At 36.8% G+C, this 25,913-nt stretch overlaps 1 protein-coding gene across 7 annotated transcripts in view; it reads left to right on the forward strand.

Moving 5' to 3' along the window:
- The first annotated feature begins 1,825 nt into the window (after positions 1-1,825).
- MAK (male germ cell associated kinase) overlaps positions 1,826-25,913 on the forward strand; it is a 94,359-nt gene continuing 70,271 nt past the window's right edge. For 6 of the 7 annotated variants that reach the window (XM_074208051.1, XM_074208053.1, XM_074208054.1 and 3 more), the window contains exon 1: positions 1,936-2,073. The gene's annotated coding sequence lies outside the window, so the exon portion shown is untranslated. The other variant, XM_074208052.1, reaches the window with a different exon arrangement.

Raw genomic sequence — 25,913 nt, forward strand, 5'->3', positions numbered from 1 at the left:
TCAAAGATATAGCAAGAATAAAAATTCAAACATTTTCCCTGAACACCTGGGGATACCTATTACCTCAGTCTCTGAAGACAATGGATCAAGATTTTACTCTCTCAACTTTTGGAAGCTCACAAGGTCAATGTCCAAAGACACTCTAAGCAACATTTGCAAAGCACTTTAAGATTTATGAAGCTCTGTCCTCACAACCTGGGAGATTGGTGCAAAATATTATAATTCCCATTTTGTAAGTGAGCATACAAAGGATTCACTCGGAGAGTTCTATTTTAATTTAATTATATGTTCCTTGCATATAAAGACTTTCCATTCATTATATTTGTATCTCCAATGTCTTAGTACAGCCTCTGGAACATAAAAGGCACTTAATAAATATTTATTGATTGATTATTGTTCTACTAAGTATCTATTATTATTATTATTATTGATCTAAACAACTCTAGGATTCCAATCTGATCTCCTAATTTCCTAGTTCACCATTTGCTGCTGTACAGCACTGACTCTGAAGATGTGGTCCCTGGATTATAGTCCCAGTTGGTACCCTGAAATTAAGATCAATTAATTATACAAACAGAATTTGAAGTGGATTTTAGTCCCCTTTTGCTTAGGAGTCTAATATCTAGAATCTTATTAAAGTTTTATTTTTTACTGAACACTTGGAAAGTACTCGAAAATTAAAATTTTGATTGAGTATAAAATGCTATGTAAATGGATTATTAACACAGAAGTTAAACTATTTCACTATGTAGTAACTTCGACCATTGAAGGTTTTCATCCCCAACTTGAGAGAGAATTATTTGAGGTACATTCTTCTTCTCTGATCATTAAATTACGAATTACATCTCTCAAAAAAGGCTATAACGAGAGTGCATGAGGGGCTAGTGACCTCAGATGTCACAATAGAAAAAGCAAGTTGTTGGAAAAGACCATTTAGTAGCTGATAAAATGGTACTAGGCGATCTGGAATTCTTGTGAAACACTGCGACCTTGTGATCATTTAAATTATAGCACTGATTTCAGAAGGGAAGATGCTGTTCAAGATGTTTGGTCTTGGTCATAAATGAAAGAAAATAATAATGAAAATGAGAGTCCTGGTTTTTCCATCAAATTCAGAACAGAAACTCCCCTCCTTTAAGAAACATACATTATGATTTCAATTTTTGTGGTCCTTATTCTCAAACTACTGTAGAAAAGCACTTCTATCTGCTTTAAATTGGACCCCAAACTTTAAGAATACGGTATTTGAGGTGATTTTCCCTCCTAAAAGTAGGATCCAAAACAAGATCTTAAAAAAAGACAGGAGGGATAAGAAAGCACGCACAACTGCACTTTAATTATAGCAAGTTTAGTAGTGGATTGGGAAAAGTCAGAAAGGTCTGACTTACAATCTTGCCTCAGATACTTGCTAGTTGTATGAATCGGGGCAACTTTCTGCTTTACTCTTAGCCTCAGTTTCCTCATCTGTAAAATGAAGAGAGGCAGAGCAGAAATAGCTGCTTTCCCCCCGAGAGAAAGCTTCTCCTTTTAAAAGAAACTTTGAATGAGAAACTTTTCACTGACTCCCTCCGTGGCCGCTACAGTATCGTGCGCTCAGAGGCCACGGCGGAGGAGCGTGCGCGGTGCGCGTGTGTCAGCCCGCCGGGCGCCCGGAGTTGTGCAGAAGCTCAAAGCCAGTCGGTGTCAGCTCCGGGCCGGGATGGAGCCCCGCGGCAGCGCTCGGAGCCCGGGCCGCCGGGCCCTGCTCCCCCGGGCACAGCCGGGGCCCGCCCCGGGACCAGGAGAGGCCACGCCTCCACCTGGCCCAAGATGGCGCAGGGCGTTTCCGCGCCGGCCCCTGAGCCCCGCCCCCGGGCTGGACGCGCCGCGCGGTTTCCTAGGAGATGAAACACACACGCTGCAGGGGCTTCACAAGGGACCGAGCGAGGTAAGCGGGCGGCGCCGGCCGGTGATGCTGACAGGGCCGCCGGGGCCCGCCGCCCTCCCGCCCGGCCCGGCCTGGCCCGGGATGCCCCCCCGGCCCCCTGCCCGACCACGGCCAACCGCCGCAGCCGGGAGCGGGCCCAGACACCGGTGAGGGGGAGGCTGCTTTGAATGGGCTTGGGGGGGGGGGGGGTGGCGGGGCGCGGACTGTCAGAGTCGGGGCGGGAAGAGCGGGGCCAGGGAGTGCGCGGCCCCCGGCCCGGGCTGGGGGTGAAAAGAGTCCACCGAGTAGGGGAGCACCGGGTCACCCCAAGTTGTGCAGCATTGCTAAGAAAAAAATGAAACCAAAGTTAAATCAGCCTTGGACAGAATGTGTAATGCCACCCAGGAGCGCAGCCCCGCAGAGCGCGGGCCTTCTGGGGGAAGGGGCAGGAAGACGGCCCGGCCCGGCACCTCCCGACCCCGCCCTGGCCCCCGAGGGCGGAGGCAGCGCCTGTGCCGGAGGCCGCGGGCCCGGGGAGGATTTTCCCTTGGCTTCCCGGCAGTCGCGGGAGGCGTCAAGCGCTTGGAGGGAGTGAAGGAGGGCTGGCAGGACACAATGTGTTCTAGTAAGGGAACTAGCTCACAGATGTGAGAATCTAGGAGTGAGTTCAGAAATCACAGGTTTCCGGAAAGTGGCCAGAAATCTGGTTCCCAAGTTTTATCAAATTTGCTAAAATGAAGATTATTTTTTTATTTAATTTAAATTTTTTTTTAACAAATTAGATAAAATCTGGAGTTCTGTTGTAAAATTACTATTTTTCGTTAGTGCAATCCCTTTTTAAAAAATTAGATAAAATCTCCTTCAAGTTCTGCTGTAAAATTGCTATTTTTTTCTTAGTGTGATCCCTTAGAGATATCTTTTTCTTCTCTTCATATCTTTTTCCCATCTTTCAATGAGATGGAACCTCTTAATGTTCAGTTTGTGACTTAAGTTTCCTTGGAAATGTAAATGACACTTTCCATGATCTGTGGTTTCAACATTTTCTGATTTCCCTAACCTGAAATCATCTTTGAGTAGAAATTGCCCAACCTCTCCTCTCTAAAGAGGATAAAATGCCAACCTAATTTATTGGGAGAATGAACAGGAAATCATGAATCCAACACCTGAGACACCAAGAGGGTAAATGACTTGCCCACGGATCACATAACTAAATATGTACTAGAAACAGGACTTGAATCCAAATCTTTCTGATTACAAGACTGGACTTTGATCTCCTGTGTGTATGTGAGTGAATATTGAACAAGAGGAAAAGGACCTTTTGGAAATTGCAAAGGTCCTATAATGACCCAATTTCCATGAAAACAAAAGCCAATTTTTTTTGAAATTATTGAAATTATTTGCTATCTTTTTTTGCAATTTATTTCAGTCATGTTCTGTTTCTTGTCGTCCTTTTTCTATTTTCATACTTATTTCCCCCCAACCCTGGCACAAATAATTATTTGAAATTATTCTTTTATATTGTGGTATAGTAGTGAAATAGGTTTCAATTCAGAACTCAGTTTGGAAAAATTAATTTTTTTAATTTAAAAACAAGGTGATTATGTTGGGATAGGAGTAGAATGCAAAATATATCCAATGAATAACAACAAACAGGATCTAAAGATGGTATCAAGATATGGCATAATAAGTAGAGAAAATAGATTGGGCATATATGGCTAGGTCAAGGGATGGATAACTCATGATTAGCCAGAGTGCTCTATGGGTATGCTCAGAATATGAAAAGAAATTAATGACCATCAGCACATCATGTAGAGTCTGTAGGTTGAACTTAGAGATTGGAAAAAATTGACAGGATGGGCAGGATTATGATCTATGGTGTTAGAAGAAATTTCTAAGTCAACAGAATCACAGATCTATCCATATCTTATGCCTGTATATTTATACTATAGGTGGATATGTTTATATATGTGTATAGGTCATGTATATTCAAGTGAGTATATTTACTCATAAGTCCATATTTATATATATACAAGTGTGTATTTGTATATATGTGTATAAGTATATGTGGATTTTTGGAGACAAATTATAATGGTAGATAGAAGGCTGCCTTGGAGCCAGGAAGATCTGGGTTCAAGCATTCTCTATGACATATACCTCTAATACATATGAGCTATGTAACTATGAATAAGATGTCCTTCACAGGTTGCCCTTTAAGGCTGTAAAGACTCAATTGAGCTGGAGAATTTCATTGATGGAAGGAGTTTCCATGTTAGATGTGCCATTTTGGAAGAAGAAATAATAATAATGATAATAACAAAATTTTATATAGCACTTTAAGATTTGCAGAGTTGTTTCATGGATGTTTTGTTTAATCACAGATCAGCTTAGAGGGAGAGGAGGACAAGGGTTATTGGAGGAAATTTGATTATATAAAAAAAAAAACAACCCAGGCACACTAGAGAGTTGACTTAGGAGTCAGGCAGACTTGTGTTCAAGTCTGTTCCTGACAAATTGGCTGACTTGGGCAAGACACAATTCTCAGAGGACCGTAGGCAATTCTCTAAACCTGGAAGTGACTGCAGTTAGGTACCCATCTCCTTTGGTAGAGGAATTTATTCCCTGGAAGTTCCCTGTATACATGAAATCACTGCTATGTTCAACTAACCTAGGGTATACCTATAAATATGTATCTGAATGTACATATATATTATGTATGTAAAGCCTATAAAGTATAGTGCCATTTTGTGAATAGAGGCATGATTATGAATAAAAGAAAATAGGCAGAGATATCAACTCTTACTTTGCTTTTACTTTTTTCTCTGCTAAGATCTTTGGAGTGGAAAAAACTGAAAACAAATTGTTTTCTGTGTGTGTGTGTGTGTGTGTGTGTGTGTGTGTGTTGATACTCAAGTAAAGGCACCTAGCTGTTCTTGAAAAATTCAAGTCACCTGACTTTGAAGATCTTTGCCCTAGGATACTGAAAGAATTATATATATATATATATATATATATTATTGAAAGAGCAGGGAGAAAGAAGATTCCTTGTGGAAGTGGAAGGTCCATGCTTGCAGACCATTTCATTTAATATAATATTTTTGATGTTTGTTGATTGGTTTTACTGACTTTTTTTCTTTTTTCTTTCTTCGGAAAAAAAATATAAGGGACACTATAAGAAATAGTTCTCTGAAAGGGGGGGGAGACAGGTCAAATCTAAGCAATGTAAAAAAATTCAACATATTTTTTAAAAAGATCAGACTGAACAGGAGCAGCACCACAGAAATGAAATAGGTTGAATTTTGTTAAAATTTTCAAAAAAGAAGAAGAGACTGGAATTTTTTACTCTGAGCTTGATTTTGGTTTCTGATAAGCATTATTAAAAAGTAAAATACCCTTAATGTAAACTTTGCTCAATTCAAATATTAATTTTCTTTAGTGCCATTTTTACCTCCTCTAGACGCACATCTAGGATGGTGATATTAGAAACTATATGTGGCAAATCTATTGTCCTTAATGGTGAAAACATTTGTAGTAATTTTTTTCACAATTTTTCAGTCAAGTTCTGTTTCTTGGCCTTTTTCTATTTTCATACTTATTTTCCCCCAACCCTGGCACAATTTTGTTTATTATGTCTTTGATCTCTTGAGAGGCTTTCTTTAAACTGTTTTATCACTCTTCATTGATTCTGGCTTTGAATTAATATTGATCATAATTATCCACAATTCTTCTTTGTAATATTTTACAAACAAGTTGTTGGCTTTGTCATCATCTCTTTCTGCTTGGCAAGTAAGTCAGGTATTTGTCGACTTGGTGCTTTTTAGTTTTTCTTTGGTCTCTACTATAGTTATTGATTTATATTGATTGAAGTTAATCAAAAAATTATAACTGGTCTTAGTCATTTCTACTGTTCATTAGTAATTCTCATTATCAATTTCTTGTTTTTTATACATTAGGACTAAGTTGTTTCCTTTAGATGCTGTTTCATTTTATTCAGAGTTTTACTAATTCTGTGCTCTGTTCTAACAAGTCAATGAACTGATTATATATAGGTAGCTGATTCAAGGCCAACTCAACAATAATTAGTCTTGTCTTTTAAAATATAATTTTATTTGTGATATTATTTAATATTTGCTATTGGTCCAGTGCCTTCTTATTGATTCTTTTGGGTTTTTTTTTTAAGTATTCATCACATAAAGGTCTGAGGCTCCTTTGTTTTGGGCCTTTTTTATTCCATCTTCCTAAGTTGAGCTTTCCTACATATTTCTCACCATTCTCATCTTTTTTCCCACTTTTTCATTAAAGTCATTTAATTTTAAAGTATATGTTAGTATATTTTGGATGATCTTAACAAGTTCTTCATAACAATTTCTCTACTTCTTTCTCACTTTTCATCTTCTCCAACCAGTGTTGGTAAATAAATTGCAATTACTTTCACAGTGATCTTTTTGTAAATACCTAGACTCAGCTTTAAATTATGAAATAACCAAAATGATTCATGAAATATTTCCTCTTTAATTTAGGGTGTGTGATAAAAATCAACTTTTCTTATTCCTTTATTTGCAAGGAGTATCTTTCTTCCTGTTTAGTTTCTAGTAAGAATGCCATGATTTTGCCTCCAGTACTATGTCCACTGATTGGACATTGAACAAGAAATTTACATATAGAACACCAGCAGTCAAGTTCAAATTTAGATAGACTAAAAACTGTGCAATACTTAACACTCTTTCCCATCTTTGTCCCATTATCACTACAGAAAGAAATGGGATACAATGGTTGTATCTTATTTCTTTCTGTAGTGATATTGTACTGTTTTTAGTCTATTTATAAATTTGAACTTGACTATTGGTGTTCTATATGTAAATTTCTTGTCCAGTGTCCAATCAGTGGACATAGTACTTGCTAGAAACTAAACAGGAAGTATAATTTTGTTGGTACTTTGTTAAATATAACTAAGTAATATATGTAATATAATATGAATATTTATTCAGTTAAAGACTATCCCTAATGGAAATTTGCATTTGGTTGTATAAATTTCTTTCCATGTTGAATTATTTGTAGATGAACATTAATTTTACAATAAAAACAATTTAAAATAAATTTTCAAAGAACTGGGGGGTTTTAATTGGTTGCAAGTTCAGTATGATTGATTGTTACCTTCATTTCTCAAAAAAGAACCAAAATGACATCACTATGTTAGAGTCAAGTTACATTGTGTCTGATTATGGCTGATTAGACCCAATACAAGCTCAGAATTTCCTACCACAGGTTGGGTATAAACATTTAGGGGAAATTCTCTAAATCTGTGTATCTCAGGTTTCTTTTTGCTACTTTAATTTTGCTTTGCTCTTAGAGCGGAGCACCTTCTCTGATGAGGCCATACATCTGACAGTTTTGTACCAGTGTCTCCCATGTTGCACAATCAGTTCCAAAGTTCTTAAAAGAGACCTTTTTTGCTGACCACCATGTGAGTACTTGCTCTATTTGAGTTCCTTGTAAAATAGTCTTTGAGATGCAAATGTGGCTGGCTCATCAGAGTTATGTTTTCTGCAGAAGAGTTTGAATGCTTAACAGTGTCATTTGAGAAAGGACCTCAGTGACTGGTGTCATCTTCTGCCAGGGGATCTTCAGAATCTTTCAGAATCTTCAGACAGTTCAAATGGAAGTTATTCAGTTTCCTGGCATGGCACTAGTAGACTGTCCAGGTTCCATAGGCATACAACAATGAAATAAGCACAACTCTGTAGACCTTCAGTTTGATAATCAGGCTAAATTAATTACTCTTCTCTCCCACACTTTCCTTTGGAGCCTTCCAAAACTGAGCTAGCTCTAGATGCATGTGTCAACATCATTGTCAGTGTGTACCTCCTTGGAAAGTATTCTGCCAATTTAAGTGAACTTATCCACAGTACTCAAAACTTATTCATTTGCTATTACCAGTGGCTTCACATATAGATGGTATGGTGCTGACTGATGGAGCACTGGTGTTTTCTTGTTGTTAATTGTTAAGTCAAAATTAGCATAAGTAACAGAGAATGGATCCATCCTTGTTGCACCTCAGCTTCAGAGGCTGCATTGAGTGCACAACCATCTGCAAACAGAAGATGATGCACCCACACTCCCTCCACATACCTTGACTAAAGCTGAAGAATTAAGTAGAAGAATTTACCATTATTGTGGTAGCTGATCTTTATGTCATGTTTGTCCTCATTGAAGGTGTTTGGCATGTCTAAAAACATCAAGCTTTGATTCACCCCACAGTTGACTGGGAAAGTACGAGAGCAGAGGCAGCTAGGTGGTGCAGTGGATAAAGCACCGGCCCTGGAGTCAGGAGTACCTGGGTTCAAATCCGGTCTCAGACACTTAATAATTACTTAGCCATGTGGCCTTGGGCAAGCCACTTAACCCCATTTGCCTTGCAAAAAAAAAAAAAGAAAAAAAAAGAAAGTACAAGAGCATCTGTCAAGAAGTTGATGTACAGTTGATGAACATCTCTAGCCAACCAAATTTTGACATTCATATGTCCTCACAAATGACAGTATCAAAGGCCTTGGGCAGATCTACAAACATTGTGAACAGACCTCTAGTCTGCTCCTGACATTTCTCCAGGAGTTATCCAACAGCAAACACGATATCAACTGTCCCCTGGCCCCTTCTGAAGCCACACTGGCTCTCAGATAGATGACCATCTTCCAGATCAAGGAAGACTCTAAAAAGAAACTTCCAGCAATGATTTAAGAGAAAGGACCTTCCTGCCATCTGGAATTGTCATAGAACAATCTATTCCCTTTACCTGTCTAGAAATGGACAAGGGAGGTATCCTTGAACTCCTGGCAGATAACCTCCTGCTATATAATCTGGAAAATTTCAATGAGCTTTGTATGAGCATTGGATACCCCACCTTATAAATCTCAGCTGGAATACAGGTGCTTTGCTACATGAAAGGAGTCTTATGGCATTCAAAACCTTTTCTTCAGTTAGAACTTCAGCTAGGAAGAGATTGACTTCAACCTGAGGTACAGTTAGTGACTTTAACATGGATTGATGATGTTGATGTGTTTGATGATGTGATGACACTGATTGATGTTGAAAATACTTTAGAACTATCCAGCCAGCCATCTAGGATTCTCTCCTTATCTCTGATCAATGTGGCTCTATAGGTACTGAGAAGATGATGTACCATAGGTCTTTGGCCCATAAAAATCCTTCAGGGCATCATAAAAGCACTTTGAATTGTTGCTATTCACATAAAACTGAATGTCATCTGCCTTCTTAACTGAGCCAAGAATCTTGGCTTCATCATACTTTTGATGGAATTAAGCTTCACTTTACTTCTGATGGAATAAAATGCTACCTTAGAGATGGATGAACTGTTTTACTGGTAAACCCTGTGGAGTTCTCATTTTTTATTTAGCAACTTTTGAATTTGCCCATCATTTTTGTCAAACCAGTCTTGATATTTGTGAGTGTTCTGACCCCAATGAGCAAATAACAGTGCTGTACACCAAATCTGTGAAAGCTGCCTATTCCTGCCCCACTGTTGCAAACTGTGTGTCGACTCAACTCTCCCTCCAAGTTAGCAGCAAACTTTTCCTGCTCAGAGAAGTACTCTCATTTGTTGACATTAATTCTAGTGGTATTCTTCTGGGGCTGCCACTTTTGTTAAATGCAAAATTTATTTAACTTGAAGAGGATAATTCTATGATCAGTTCTTCACTTTGGGCCATACATTGTCTTTGCTATTTTCATTTCCTGTCTATCTCTTCTCCTTGCAATTATATAAACTGTTAATTGCCCATCTTTTCTTCAAGGGTACATCCAGGAAGATTTATTGAGTTTAGGTAAATGGAAGACCATGTTGATGGGATGCACAAGTCTTCAGTAGTGGGTGACCATTGCTGTTGCTGCTCCCAGCTCATTTCTCCCAAGACTCCCTGCCATGTTTGGTAATCTGAACCTACTCTAGCATTAAAGTCAACCAAAATTATAAGCTTATCCTCTTTTGGTACATTGATGATAAGGAACTCCAGGTCTCATAAAGTTTTTCCTTGACTTCATCATGGTTCATCATGGTGGGAGCATAAGTGCTGATGATAGTGCTTGACATTTTCTGAAAGTGGTAATCATGTTATCATGAGTCTGACATTCATTCATTTTGATAGGCAAAGTAACTTGATGACTGGATTATTTTTTATTGCAAAATCTACACTAGCTTCACAGCATTCCTCTTCTGGAGTGTGGCCAGAAAAATGTGTTATCAGCTCTGACTTCAGTAAACTGACCTTCATTTGCCACACTTGTTTCACCCAGGGCTGTTATTTGGATATAAAACCTGCTGGGTTCTCTTTTAACAAGAACTGTTTGTCTTTCAAGTCTATTGAATTTTGTGTTGTCTTTAAGTGTACATATATTCCATTTACTGATAGTGATTGGAATCATTTTAGCATAAATTTTTGTATATTTTCTTGTGTTTGGATTGCAGGGTGGGATCCCCACCTACTGCAGCAATCAGGCCTGGATTGGGTAAGCAGACAATTTTTAGGGCACTTTTTCTAGCTCCCTTTCTCTTACCAGGAGATGAGTAGGACAAGCCTAGGGACAAGCCTTAAAAGATTGCTCAGACATTCAGAAGTCTGCCAGATCCCACTTGTTGCACCACTGTTGCAACCACCTGTGTTTCAAGGTTATGCCTACAGCTCCCCATGTGGCAACTACCGCTTCATCACTTGCCTGTCACCACAGGACTTTGAGATGGGTATTTGATTTGTGTGTAGACTGGATTTGTGAGTCAGAGTTGCACAGAGTTGTTTGCCCTACTCTGTCTTCCAGAGTCCTCACAGTCCAATGGCAAGACAGAGTCAAGACAACCAGTGGTTGTTCAAGATGCGGTGGATGGCCTAGGCATCTTCACTGTCTAACAAAGCTCTAGTGCTTGCTTCAGCTGCCTTCATAGTCTTTGTGACTAAATTGTTCTCCTCTACACATTCTTCTGAGGGAAATCTTCACATGCTTGGGATAGCCACCCTCCTAAATCAACAATAGATGTGAGACCCCCTTTAATCTAGTTTATAGCCAGTCTGCTGAAATGGTTTACAAGGTATGACCACTAGCTGTGCATGTTACAAGTGAGCCACAGGTGAGAATTAGGTGATCAGGTGAACACCAAAAGTAGAAAGCAACCCTGAAAAGGGGTTTGGCAGCCCTGTCAGCCAAAGTACTACTTAGTCTTCTCTAAACAACATCCTTCAAACTCAGTATGAGTCAACAATGGAATATCTTCATCTTGAAAGTTAATGTCAACTACATTAGGAGAATTATGGATGTTCAGATCTGAGGAGGTGTGCCCTGTCCTGGTTGACTACCTGTGGATTGTTGTGTTCAATTCTTTGTATCATGTTTTAGAAAGAATGTTAATAAGGTAGAAAGGTAACTTCAAAGAGGGCAACTCTGATGGAATGGCCTAGAGCTTAGGATCGATGAAGATTGTTGAAGAAATTAAAAATGTGTAACTTAGAAGAGAAAACTAAGCTTGCATTTAAGTTTTTGAAGGATTGTCTTAAAAAAAAGAAGGAATTAGACTTGTTCTACTTTATCTCAGAGGAAATAACTGGGGGTAATGGATGGAGATTGAAAAGCAAATTTAAACATTATGTAAGGAAAAACTTAAGAATTTGAGCTGTCCAGAAGTAGTTGACTATCCAGGCATGGAATAAGTCACCTCTGGAGGGAGTAGGTCCTACCTTAGTTGAGGACTTCAGATGAAGACCAGATGACCAGTTGTTAGAAGTTCTTTTTCAAGTATTGGTTGAACTAAAATCATATGGCCTCTGTGGTTCTTTCAAATGCTGAGATACTGTATTTATATACACATGTGTGCACATGTGCTCATGAGTGCACAGGCACACATGAAAGGTAGGGAAACAAAAAGAAATACCTTCCCAAAGACCTACAGTGTAGATCTTTTTTTTTGTGGTTGCTACTCCCTTACCTGAAAATTGGTCTCAGATAAGACTATGAACTTTATTAGATTGGTTTTTGTTAATCTTTACAAAAGAGATCAATTTCTCTTATTTGAACTACATGTTTTTAATAATGGACTTTTAAAAATTCATTTATTGTAGCTGACAAAGCATTGAGCAAATTTTTTAAATATGTGGGTTTTTTCCATTTTGATTGTGCCTTTCCCCATGTACAGATTTATTTTCTTTAGTACATAATATAGATAAATAATTCTGATGATGTTCTTTTCAGCGACATTGGCAAAAACTCCTTTTGAGACTTCAGTCTTGTTATTACAGGATGGTCTACAAATTAGGTCACCTCAAAAACTGAACATTTTAATCTATCCAAGAGTTGACTGACATAGCATTTAATCCTTTTTGTCCTCTAAATGTTCACTGTGTTAATCTTTTTTTTAAATCCTATGTAAATAGATTAGCAGGATGGACTTAAAAATAAGGCTTAGGTTTCCAACGGAATTTCTTTTGAAGATCATCTTATATAAGTAGAAGAGGAAGAAAATGTTTTTGAAGGGAAGAGGAAAGGACATATTTGTGTGTTATATTTTGTTAAATGTGTATATGTATATATATAACTTGTATATATTTATACACATACATATATTATATATAATTTGTATATATTGTACACACATACACATATATGAAGAAAGAATATGTAGCCTATATAAATGTATTTCTGTTTGTGGGGAGAAAAAAAAATATATGTGTGTGTGTATGTGTGTGTTGTATCTGTATGTTTGTACACACACATATATCCAAAGGAAAAATATTAGTTTTTAAAAAAGCAGAAAAATTGAACTAAGAAAGAGTTCAATAAATGGGCTATAGCTAGTTCTCTGTTTAAATTCCTTAAAGGTTATACTTATGAATATTTGGTAAAATTCCTTAAAAATTATTTTTATTTGTATATGTGACTTTTACTAAGTTTTATAACAGTATATAAATATGAAAATATTAAAACATATGAGTGTTACTCTGTTTTTATTAACAGGCATCACTTTCCTTAGTCAAAACAAACAGGAAATAGGTATTATAATTAAATATATCTCAAATGTCATAGTAAACTAACTATCTATATATATATACACTACATTTTCTTGATTTCAGCTGTAATATGCTACCCAATTTTTTCTATTTTTAAATATAGTCTAGGAAGAATGCAAAAATCTCATTGAATTGCTCACTTATTTGAAAACCTTTTGATTATGATTATGATTAATCAATGAAAATCTTTTTTCTGGTGAGACTGGAGAAAAAAAAATTGTGAAATGCCTTAGTGAACTAAGAAGCAGTAGGCTATTATTATCTTACAGATGGTTTGTAGTCCAAAAACTAATTATTTTTAGGGGTTTTTTTTTTCGGTTTTTTTGCAAGGCTATGGGCTTAAGTGGCTTTCTCAAGGCCACACAGCTAAGTAATTATTAAGTGTATGAGGCGAGATTTGAACTCAGGTACTCCTAACTCCAGGGCCAGTGCTTTATCCACTGTACCGTCTAGCCACCCCCAAAAAATAATTTTTAAATCAGTTGTTTGGAATGCTAAATTTATTTTCCTTTTAAAATCAGTGCTATAAGTTGTGATTCCCAGAGTGGTACTTAAGAATCAAGTTAATTGATGTAACTGAATAAAACTAGCCCAACTAAGGATTCTCCAGAGTATGTATATAGATCATATGGTTGTAAGGAGAAAGGAAGTTAGGAAGGAAACAAAAAGTAAGAGTTTTCTGTGTGCTGTAGTTTGGGGATACATTACAAGAAGAAAGACAGTGGTCTTCAAAGAGCTTGCTCTTCAGTGGAGGAAGGAGAGAGAGAGGAAGTATCTGGTTTTGAATCTAGAGAAAGATGAGAAGGGAACTGTGAGGAGAATAAAGGCAGACATATCCTGGGTCAGAGAAAGCAGGGTGGGTCCTGGGTGACATGGCCAAGGCCAAGGAGACCTGAAGGGCTAAAAGACTTCTGGCATCACAGAGCTAGAGAGGTGTGGTTGTGAAGTCCAGAATGTCAGGGCAAGACCAGGAAGGGTCATCCTAGTCTCCATCCAAATACTAAAGGAAGTGAACTCTAACTTGCATACCCTCCTGCACCTTCAAGCTGTCCAAGTATTCTGCTGCTGCAGTACCTGACTCAGACCTTTTAGTGTTTTGTGTTCCAGAATTACCTGTCTCTCTTCTCAGCTTCATTATTATTCTTCCATCAAAATTCTCATTTCTTTATTAAAAAATAAGGTCCTAGTTGGTGGAGCTGTTGAACTCATCCAATTTTTCTGGAGAGCAATTTGGAATTATGCCCAAAGGGCAACAAAAATGTGCATACCCTTTGATCCAACAATAGCACTACTGGGTCTATACCCTGAAGAGATCATGAAAAAGGGTAAAAACATCACTTGTACAAAAATATTCATAGCAGCCCTGTTTGTAGTGACAAAGAATTGGAAATTGAGTGAATGTCCATCAATTGGGGAATGGCTGAACAAACTGTGGTATATGTACATTATGGAACACTATTATTCTATTAAAAACCAGGAGGGTTCTATTAAAAACCAGGAGGGATGGGAATCCAGAGAAGCCTGGACGGATTTACATGAACTGATGCTGAGCAAGATGAGCAGAACCAGAAAAAAATTGGTCACTAACAGCAACATGGGGGTGATGATCAACTTTAATGGACTTGCTCATTTCATCAGTGCAGTAATCAGGGACAATTATAGAGTATTTGCAATGGAGAATACCATCTGTATCCAGAGAAAGAATTATAGAGTTTGAACAAAGACCAAAGACTATTACCTTTAATTTAAAAAAACAAAAACAAAAACTGTTATCTTATTATGTAGTCTTGCTATCTCTTTTATTTTTGTCTTAAGGTTATGATTTCTCTCTCAACACAATTTAGATCAATGTATAGCATGGAAATAATATAAAGACTAACAGACTTCCTTCTGTGGAGTGGGGGGAGGGAAGTATAAAATTCAAAAATAAATAAATTAAAATAAAAAGGTCCTTATCATATATCAGGAAGAAGTCAATAAAGTTAAATACATACATATTGAGGTGTCTTTATGACCCCACTTGAAGTTTTGTTGGCAAAGATACTGAAGTGTGGTTTGCTTTTCAGATGAGGAAAACTGAGGCAACCAAAGTTAAGGTTTATAGTGCTAATAAGTCTGAGGCCAGATTTGTACTCATGAAGAAGAGTCTTCCTTTATTCCATCCTCAGCACTTTAACAATAACCAAAACATCAACATTAATTCTAGGGGTGCTTGGTTTACTCTTTGATCCTTTCCATGATATTCAGATTTTTCAAGAGAATTTTTATTGATATAAATGAATCTCTTAATGGTAGTGTGGCTGACCACAAATGTTGGGGTCCATGAGGCTACTTCACAGGAAGATTGCTATCTAGGTGCCTGTCCTGGGGTCAATGCCTCTAAATTATCTAGGGTTTTATCAACTTGCTCATTTCTAATACACAATTTACAACTCTGTGTTAGTGGCCTCCTGCCTCTCCCACCTCTCTACTTTGGTCATTTTCTCGGCCTGTCTGCTGCGCATTCCTGGTCCACTTCCTCCACTGTGCTGCCAACTGACTCTCCCTGGCTTCCCTTTACGACCTAACAAAAATCTCATTTTTTACTGGGAACCTTTCCCAAACCCTCTTAGTTCTGGTCCCAGGCCTTGTTAATCATTTTCTGTTTATCTTGTATAATAGCTTGCTTTGTATAGATTTGTTTGTATAGTGTCCCCCCACTAGATAGTAAATTCCTTGAGGGCAGTGACTCTTCTGCCTCTTTCTTATCCTCAGTGCTCATGCCAAGTGGGCACCTTACAAATGTTGACTCCTTGGTTCTGACTCAGCAAATCAATGGATATTTAGAAGTGTTCATGTGGTGTCAGTGTTAGGTACTAGAAATACAGAGACAGTATAGTATCTCCCTTCTGAAAGCTGAGAGAAAGGAGAGAGGAGAGAAAATATGAACACACATATAGTGGTAAATTCAAAACACATACAAAAAAGATGGAAAGTAATCTTGGAGAGGGTCATTTGAGAAAGTGCATTTGGGTTGACACTTAAAGGAAATCAGGAATTCTGTGAAGTAGAAGTTGGAAAGGAAATACTCTAAACATAGAGCCTAGTCAGTGCAAAAGCACAAAAATGGAACAAAAAGGCTGCCAGTATGGCTGGAGCATAAAGTATGAGGAGAGTAATATATAAGAATATTGTAAGGGAAATAAGCAGCTAGATTGAGAAAAGCATTCATTGCTAATCAGCGGAGTTTATATTTGATCTCAGATGTCATAAACAGCCACAGGAATTTGTGGAGGAGGGTGACAATGATCAGACCAATTGCTTTAGGAAAATCATTTTAGGTAGTACTGTGGAAGATGAATTTGCCTGGGGAAATACTGGAGACAGAAGATGATTTGTCTGTTATAAAAGGCTATTATAAAGGTCTAAGGGAAAATGTAATTAATGCATGAATTAAGAGACCTTAAAAGTGTGTAATGACTATGTGAGTAATAACATATGGTCATAATGGAAGAGTTTCTGTGAAAATAAAAATGACAAAATTTATCAACTAGATATATAAAGTTGAATACAAATGAGGAGTCAAGAATGACACTGAGCTGGTGAACCTGGATGCTTTTAACAATAACAGGAAAGTTTATTTGGGGAAAACATTAAGCTCTGTTTGAGTCATGTTGAGTTTGGGGTGCCCATAGGACATCCAGCTTGAAATACATGAAGAACAGTTGGTGACGTGGGACTAGGGCCCAGGAGAGAGATTAGGGCTGAGATACAGACCTGGAACGATCTGCTTAGATGATAATTGAACCCCTGAAAGTTAATAAAGATACTAAGTGAGAGAATATAAATAGAAAAGTGGACCTGCAGTGAGTAGGTGGTGATAAAGCAAAACAAAAAAAAACAGGGAGCACAACCAAGAAGTGTCACACAGTCCAGAGGGTGATAGACAAGAGGGTGGTCCAGAGCCAAGGAGCCCTGGTTTTAGGGTCAGACAACTCAAGTTCAAATTTTACTACTGAGTGGCTTTGGGCTAGTTACATTTATTCTGACTCCATTTCTACATCTATAATAAGAAATTGGATTATAGTCCTCTTTAAACCTATAGTAGTATAATCTATTCCAACTTTCGTGTTTTGAGGTGACAGAGTGGGTAGAGTAGTTGGACTTGGGAGACAGGAAAACCTGAGTTTGAATTCCATCCTCAAATATTTACTAGGTTCATGATTCTAGACAAGTCTCTTTAATCTCTCTGGGCCTAAGGTTTTTTGGGGTTTTTTTTTTGTAATATGAAGAAGAAGAGGTCATCAAGTTTGTCAATTAAGAAGTCAATAGTAACTTTATAGAACAATTTGATTTGAGGTTGGAAACTATATTAGAGAGTTTAGCTGAAAAAGTGAGTATGATAACACAAATATCAAAACTTGTAAGATGCAGCTAAAGCATTTTTGGAAAGAAAATTTGACCCTAGGCAGGTCATCTAACCTCTCAGTGCTCTAGTCCATTGGTGTCAAGCTAAAATAGAAACAAGGCCACTAAATCATACTTAAGGATTCTGTGGGCAAATATTGGCTTAGAAAACCACATGTCAGTATTACCTATTGCATTTTTCAATTAATTTTTTTTGTTTTTTGTTTTTTAGTTTTTCGCAAGGCAATAGGGTTAAGTGGCTTGGCCCAAGGCCACATGGCTAGGTAATTATTAAGTGTCTGAGGCTGGATTTGAACTCAGGTACTCCTGACTCCAGGGCCGGTGCTCTATCCACTGTGCCACCTAGCTGCCCCTTCAATTAATTTTTAGAAATATTTCCCAATTACATTTTAATCTGGTTTAAATGTTTGACACCTCTGCTCTAGGAATTCATTAAAATCACTGATCCAAACCCTATCACTGTCTTGAAATATTAAATATTGCATATATGTCAAAACTGAAACACAAAATTCTCTGAAAGAATAGCTTTGCTTGTGTCAGATAAAACTAGTGCCAATGTTTGTGGGGTTTTCTCTCTTTTTAACAGCGGCAAATTAACTATTTGAACCAAATGAAGTTTGGAAATAACAAGCCATAGTTTCTGATATGGCGTTAACTTTATATTCTCTAAATATATGCTGAAATATTGGGTCATCATTGATGAAAGTAGAACAGGAGTTTATGAAGAAGAGACATCACAGCACTGGAAAACTGTCTGGAAAAATGGGAAAAAGAAAGTTCAATCCAAGTAGCATGATATATATTTATTTGCCAACTAAAAATGAAAAAATTAGGTTAATTTTAACTCCACTTTATAAAATATCAATGATATGAAATAGATATGGAAACATTTAAGAACTGTTAAATATTATGAGTGGTAAAATTTAGTATCCTGTGCTTGAGTAGTTTTTATTGATTATCAACAGAGAAAACTCAATTGGAAAAGTTAAGCCATGTTTCTTCTCTTAAGGTTTTTATATCCTTTGACAATACCCAAATACTCTTAATTTTACTATAAAAAATTACTTTTTCAGATTTTAAAATCAGCTACTACTTAGGGGGTTTTTTCCCTTCTAGAATTAAGGGAACAATTTGATAAATATTATCATTTTAGAAGAAAGAGGCTTCTATTGAACCAGTAGACTTTTCATTAGTTTTTTGGCTGCCATCTTACAGTATTGACTCAAATTGAGCTTGCAGGCTATTAAAAAACCTTGGCTTTCTTTTCATATAAATTTATCTAATTAGTCCTCCCTATATCATATTTGAGAAGTTGATTTGGGGAATCCTAGTACAAGATTTTACATTTAATACTATGTGTTAAATTTTGTTTTGATAAATTTGGCTCAAGCTTCTAGCCTATCAAAAAAACTTACAAGTCCTGAATTAGTCATCCAATATAGTTAGAAATCCTTGCAACCTTATATCACCTGGACATATAATAAGCATAATATCTATGCCTATATCCAGGTAATTGATAAAAAATCCATCACATTTCCCTGAAGTTAATTCAGTAATGATCTCCTTTCAAGTTTCTGTTAGTAACTAGTCTTTGAATCCAACCATGCAGTTTCAAAGCTACCAATTAGACTATCACTTAACCTACTTCTCTCCCTCTTTTACATGAGCATAACATGAGAAACTTTATCAAATACTTTGCTGTAATCTAAATTAACTCTTAACTATGACAATTCTTTGATCTCCCTATCTAGAAATCCTATGAAAAAAGGTAAGTGTTGGGGGGACAGCTAGGTGGTGCAGTGGATAGTGTACTGACCCTTTAGTCAGGAGGACCTGAGTTCAAATCCATCCTCAGACATTTAATAATTGCCTAACTGTGTGACCTTAAGCAAATCAACTAACCCCATTGCCTTAAATAAATAAATAAAGAGAAAAGGTAAATACAGTTACTCTGAAATGCTCTTTCTTGATCAAACCAATATGACTCTTTGTGATCATTGTTTCCTTTTCTGGCTATTAAAATAACCATTTCTATAACAATACATTTCAGACTTTTACCAGAAACTAGAGTCAGACTTTCTGCCTTGTAGTTTATAGTTCATCTCATTTTTTGAAAATTGAGACATTTAGGGGCGGCTAGGTGGCGCAGTGGATAAAGCACCGGCCCTGGAGTCAGCGGTACCTGCATTCAAATCTTGTCTCAGACACTTAATAATGACCTAGCTGTGTGGCCTTGGGCAAGCCACTTAACCCCATTTGCCTTGCAAAAAAAGAAAATTGAGACATTTGTCCTTCTCAAATCCTGTTGTACTATCTCTCGCTTTCTTTCTAACATATACAGTATTACTCATAGTTAGGAATCACATTTATCATTTTTTTTAGTATGCTATGATGTATTTTATCTGTACCTGGTGAATTGAAACCAAATGGGGATTCTCATTACTTTTTCCATACTTATATCTAAGGTATCAATTAGTATCCTCTTTCTTTTGTTAGCTGTCATTGTTCCTTCTACTCTGAGCAACTAATCTTATACTCTTTTGCCCTAATATAACTTTTCTTCAAATTTTAGGATTCTTCCACTGCTTTCATATCTTTGACATTACCCAGTACTCTTAATTTTTAATCCTTTTTTCTTTTTTTTTTTAATTCCTTTTTTTTCCATTAGTCTCAGGTCCTTTTGAACTTTAACATTCTTATCTCTATTAAAGAACTTTTAGATTCCTTCTGTTAATTATTCTTTTATCATTGGATCTATATATTTTTTTCATGTATGAGTTTATTTTTGATAAATGTTTGTGATCTTCCTATATATCCACATTGGTCATTTGGGTTTTTTTGCATTTCATTCTCATCAAATTGCCATTGTACCCGTGCTGATTTCCACTATAAAATTTCCATCCATGGGTCTTTGTCTCTTCTACCTCAGAATCCTTTAAATTATCTCCCCCCAAATTCCAGACTATGTATCAGCTGCCATTCTTTCTTCCTTTATCACAAATTCCAAGATGGAGTGTTTGCTTTCTTCCAGAATTCTTATCATTTCCACTCTTTTATTGATGTGTCAAATCCAGAATAGAATTTCCCTCTGTTGGTTCTTTTACCTTTTGAAGAATGAAATTATTATTAAGGCAACTCAAGAAATAGCTTCTCTGCAATGGGTGAGGGGGGGTAGTAAAAGTAAGAAGGAAGAGGGGAAAGAAAGAGAGAGGAAGGGAGAGATCTTTGACAGATATTTAAATAATTGAAGTCCTATCACTGCAGCATAATTTTGTGCCTTGTTTGTGAGTTTTTTCATGAACTCATCCACTTTCTCTTTCTCTCCAGGTATTCTTAAAGACAAAAATTCATTCTACTCAAAAAAATTTACAAGGCAAAAATATTGCTCCTAGGGCACCTTCTCTTGTACACAGGACCTATTCTAATTTAAGGAACATTGCAGATTCACATTCACTTTAAAAGACACCTCCTGAATCTTCACCAAAATGTTTACTTTTATTAGCCAGAAGGAAAAGATTAATTCCTGAAGCAAAGACATTTGATAAAATGGCATGGCAATATATTTAAAAATACATTATGTTAGAAGTAAAAGAAATGAAAATCAAAACACTCCTGAGAGTAGCTTACCTTATATTCAGCAAATTGACAAAAATGAAAAAGCTGGGAATAATCTGAATTGGAGGGATCATGGAAAGAAAGGAACACTGATACACTGGTAGAGTTGTGAAATTGTTTCAAATATTCTGAAAGGCTGTTTGGAATTATGCTAAGTCACTAAAATGTCTATACACCTTGACTCATATATACTAGACATATAATACAAGAAGGCTTTAAAGACAGAAGCAATGATTCTATGTACACCAAAATATTCATGACAGCATATAGCAAAGAAAATATAGTAGATGACATTTTGTTCTTTGTTCTCAAAGGGGACCATGGCATCAGAGAGGTGATGCCATGACAAGCACTTTAGATTTGAGTGAGGGAATGCTGTGCAAAAATCACCAGCCTCACTTTTTCCTCCAGCGTCATCTGGGTCCAGTGACCAGCATGACTGGGGATGGCCCTGGATGCAGGACAATCAGGGCTAAGTGACTTGCCCAAGGTCACCCAGCTTGTAAGTGTTAAGTGTCTGAGGCTGGATTTGAACTCTCATCCTCTTGACTCCAAGGCCAATGCTCTATCCACTACACCTCCTAGCTGCCCTTCCTAAGACTCATATATATACACACTCTCCCCATAATAACTTAGAACCAGTATTTCCACTTTCTAAAGTGGTAAACAGGACATCTCCCAAAAAACCCCGAGTACTACCATTTTTCTCCAGGACAACATTTTCATCAGACTGCATTTCCAGACCTATTTGTTACTTCTACACCATGCCCCAGAAATCTCTTCATTCTGGAATATCACTTCAGCAGTGGAATTCTTGTCACTGCCCTGTGATCATTCCCTTCCCCACTGTGGTTGGATGACTCCCTTCTAGAATCTCCTTGAGGGAAGGGGTCCAGGTCGGTCATTTCTCATTTCTCGCAGGCTGCATTCCAGAGTTCTCCATCATTTCTGCTTAGCCATCCTATGGATTGTCTTTCTCTTCCTTGAGATTAAGGATTATCTTTTTTTTTGCTTAAATTTAAATTATTTATATTCCCAGGGCACAACCCAATGCTAGTACATAGTAAGCACTGAAAATACTTGGTTTTTGACCGTTGACTAGCCACCATCTTAAACTTTACTGGCTGCTCTTTTTGTCTTGAAAATCCAGATCCTCTTACTCTACATTCAGATTCATTGTATTTCTATGTTCCCAGTGAGTCTTCTCGCTTTAACCATTTCCAGTGTCAGAAAACCCTAAACTGAAAAATCCTAAATGCAATAAAGAATTATTTTTTAAAAGGACAACATAAATTCAATAAGTTAATTTATTCAAGAGGTAAATACAAAATAAGTTTCTTTAGTGCCTAATTTCAAATCTAGTACTCCTCTAATTTGCTCAATAGAAACAGGAAGCCAGTGAAACTTAAAATATGTCCTATCCATGAATAACAGAGCAATAATCAGTAAACATCCACAAGTCATGCCCTTATCCTCCCAAATAAAAGCAGAGTGCACACTATATATTTTGCTGTATATCACAAAAGAAATTAAACTACACTCTAAAGCATTCAAATTATACATTCTGTTTAAGCAACAAGGACCCAGGATACTTCAATTTCAACAGTATCTACAGCATCAAAGTTTTGACAGCAAAATTTCCCAGAAAAGCTGTAGCTCTTGGGGCAGCTATGTGGTGCAGTGGATAGAGCACCGGCCTTGGAGTCCAGAGTACCTGGGTTCAAATCCGGTCTCAGACACTTAATAATTACCTAGCTGTGTGGCCTTGGGCAAGCCACTTAACCCCGTTTGCCTTGCAAAAACCTAAAAAAAAAAAAGCTGTAGCTCCTCGAGCCTTCAAGTTGTTGATCAAGAGGCACAAATATCTGGTGTCCAAGAACACTCCTCACAAGACCCACCACTCCCCAGACACACACACACACACACACACACACACACACACACACACACACACACACGGCTTACAACTTGTTCTAAGAACTCAGGAGAATATCACTTCTCTAAGAACTCAGGAGAATATCACTTCTCACTCAACAACAAATGGGAAAGTCACCAGAAAACAACTCTGCACCAAGATCCAATCACATCACAGGTTTCATCAATCAAAAGTGAACCACTAGTTATTTCACATTTGTCCTCTTTTCCTCATGCTACACATTCTCAGGCTGGTGGGCAAACAAAATCTGCCTTCTTCTTTCCACAAAGGAACCAAGAAAATCAGGAGACAGAGGTATTTTGTGATAATAAAGCCATTGGTCCTCTCACAGAGCTCACTCTGGTGATTTATGTAACAATACATGGCTGTCTCAACTCCTAATTGAAAAATAATCTTAAAAGAAACAAAGGCAGAACAAGGTACTCATCTTGGTGCCTTGAATACAAGCTAATAATGAAGAACAATACAAGAGCATGTCCACCACTGCTTTAAGGTTTGAAAGTGCTTTAAATGCATTATTTCTTTTGATTTTCTCAACACTCCAGTAAAGGCAAGTATTCCACAGTGTTCCCATTTTACAGAGGAAAGTGAGTAAATCAAATGATTTTCCTGTTAAAAGTTTACACTAGTGCCAAAGAATCAGAGGCAGAATTTGAACACAGATCTCTTCTGACTCCAAGTCAACTGGCTCTGTCCATTATAATCTTCTGCCTATTAGTTGAACTCTTTTAATGTCTTCAGTACTGAGGATCAAAAGAATAAAATTTTTTTAACTATTCTTTAATCAAACTTAAATTCTCTTCTGAAATTACTGACCTAACAATGACAGTATCAAACATTTCAAAAAAGTATAAATATATAAAGCATCTTGTCTAAATTCAGCCCTACAGCAGAGGGAGAATTTACCTTATCTATCAGAGTATAGACAATATGCTCTATTGGTGAATGTCAAACAAATTGTGGAACATGAATATGTAATGAATATTACATTCCATTGCTATAAGAACTATGAATATGAAGAATTCAGAGAATCATGGGAAGATTTGTATCAGCTTATATAAGGTAAAAAAAATAGTGCTAGGAAACAGTATATACAGTTATTATAATAATGTAATAGAAATGAATAAAAGGCCGTCCATGAAGAAGAGATGAGAAATGCATCTTCTTTTCTCCTTTGCAGAGATGGAAGACTAGGTTTGAAATGTAATGTTGAACTTGGTTGGTGTGTTGGTTAGTTTTCCTGAACTTTTTTCCTTTTTCTTATTTGTTGTAAGGATGGGCTTATTGAGAATGGAATTATTCAGAAATAAAAGTCATAAAGACAAAATATGTCATGTGATCTCCTCTAGTTAGATGATGGTAGTGCTTAATTTCTTCTGGTGATTGCTATAATATATATTTTCTGCCCCATTTGTAGATTCTGTTCCTGGCTGATCTAATATAGGCACTGCTGTATAATGCTTAACAAGTCTCATAGCTACCATGCTTTTCTCTACAGCAGCTACTTGAGTTTCATCTTTTATGCATATTTAAGTATCAGAAAACTGTTTTCTGATAAGAATGTGTGGGCTTACAGATCTTTAGTTATATCTATGGGACACCATAGTCAGCTAAGGAGCAAACAGTCAGGCAGGGTATCGTAAACTGTCTATTTTTCTTTAACTAAAATGATTTCTGTGATTTCAAATCATATTCTTGTCCCAAACTCCTTCTCTGTCTAACATAGAATGTCTGTGCCTTGCTCACTTAATTCAGCTATGTATATATCCTGTATGTCTAAACCCATTGGGAGAAGAAACCGCATTAGAATTATATAGCTCTGTGGTTCCACAGTTTTTTTTTTTTTCTCAATCTCAGGATCATCTGGTATTTCAGGTAGAAGAAAAGGGAAGAGAATAAAACTCCCTCGATGGAGCCCTGAGGTATCACTATTTACCTCTGTTCCAAATTATTTTCACGGAAAAAATCATGAGGTGTTTTCTGGATTTTCAAATAATTGTGCCTTTTTTGACCAAATTTATGAAGGAAGGCTTATTTCATATCACATAGAGAATAGAGAAAAAAAGAAATATATGGGGGTTGAGGTGTTAGGAAGAGCATGAAGGCAGCCTGTCAAATGCTTGTCAGTTTCTTCATCCCATTCCAAAGCATTTGCAATGATTTTAGAACAAAGCAAAAAAGATAAGGTAAGAACCAAACATAAAGAAAGCTTCTTGACCTGCCCAGAGCATCAGGTGAGTAACTTAGCAACAGATTGGTTGGCTTTGGCACTCTATGAGTGCAAAATAGTCCATCTCTAACCTGTTTTTCTTTGTGCAGCTGCTCTGTTTATAGATCCCTAGCTTCCTGCGAGGCTTAGATCAGGTACCATGTTCTACATCCACTCATGATTACTTAATAGTCACTTAATATAGACATTATTTCCTTAGAGTAAACTGACTTATTTTACTTTTGTCTTTATATTCCCAGGACATAGCTTGGTATTGGGCACATAGTAAGCACACAAATTTTGGATGAAGGAATAAGTAAATATGCTATAATAAAATCCTCAGCATGTTTATTTTTTAAAATGCTCTATCACATTTTAATACAAGAATTTTATAGATGAAGAAATTAAGGCTAAGAAATTTATAAATTTCACATTAAATAATTAAGGCAGTAAATTTTCTCATATTTCAGATATTTGATAATATAGATGAAATTCTTGTTATTTGAGGTTCAAAAAACACTATATTGAACATATAATATATTAATCTTATAGCAGACAAACCTGATTACATACCAATACTCAGTTTATTTTTAATAGTATATTTCAAAGATATATGTTTTAGATAAATTTCATTCCACCAATGATTCATTGTCAAAGCTTCACAATGTTTTTTCTAATGCAATTGTACCATTTGACAAAAGCTATCAGGTAGCTGAAAATTAGCAGGAAGTTCCCGAAATTCTTTCTCTTATATGTGGAGGTTCCCAAAATGACTACAGA

Source organism: Macrotis lagotis, chromosome X (assembly GCF_037893015.1).
Source record: "Macrotis lagotis isolate mMagLag1 chromosome X, bilby.v1.9.chrom.fasta, whole genome shotgun sequence".
Taxonomy (NCBI): Eukaryota; Metazoa; Chordata; class Mammalia; order Peramelemorphia; family Peramelidae; genus Macrotis; species Macrotis lagotis.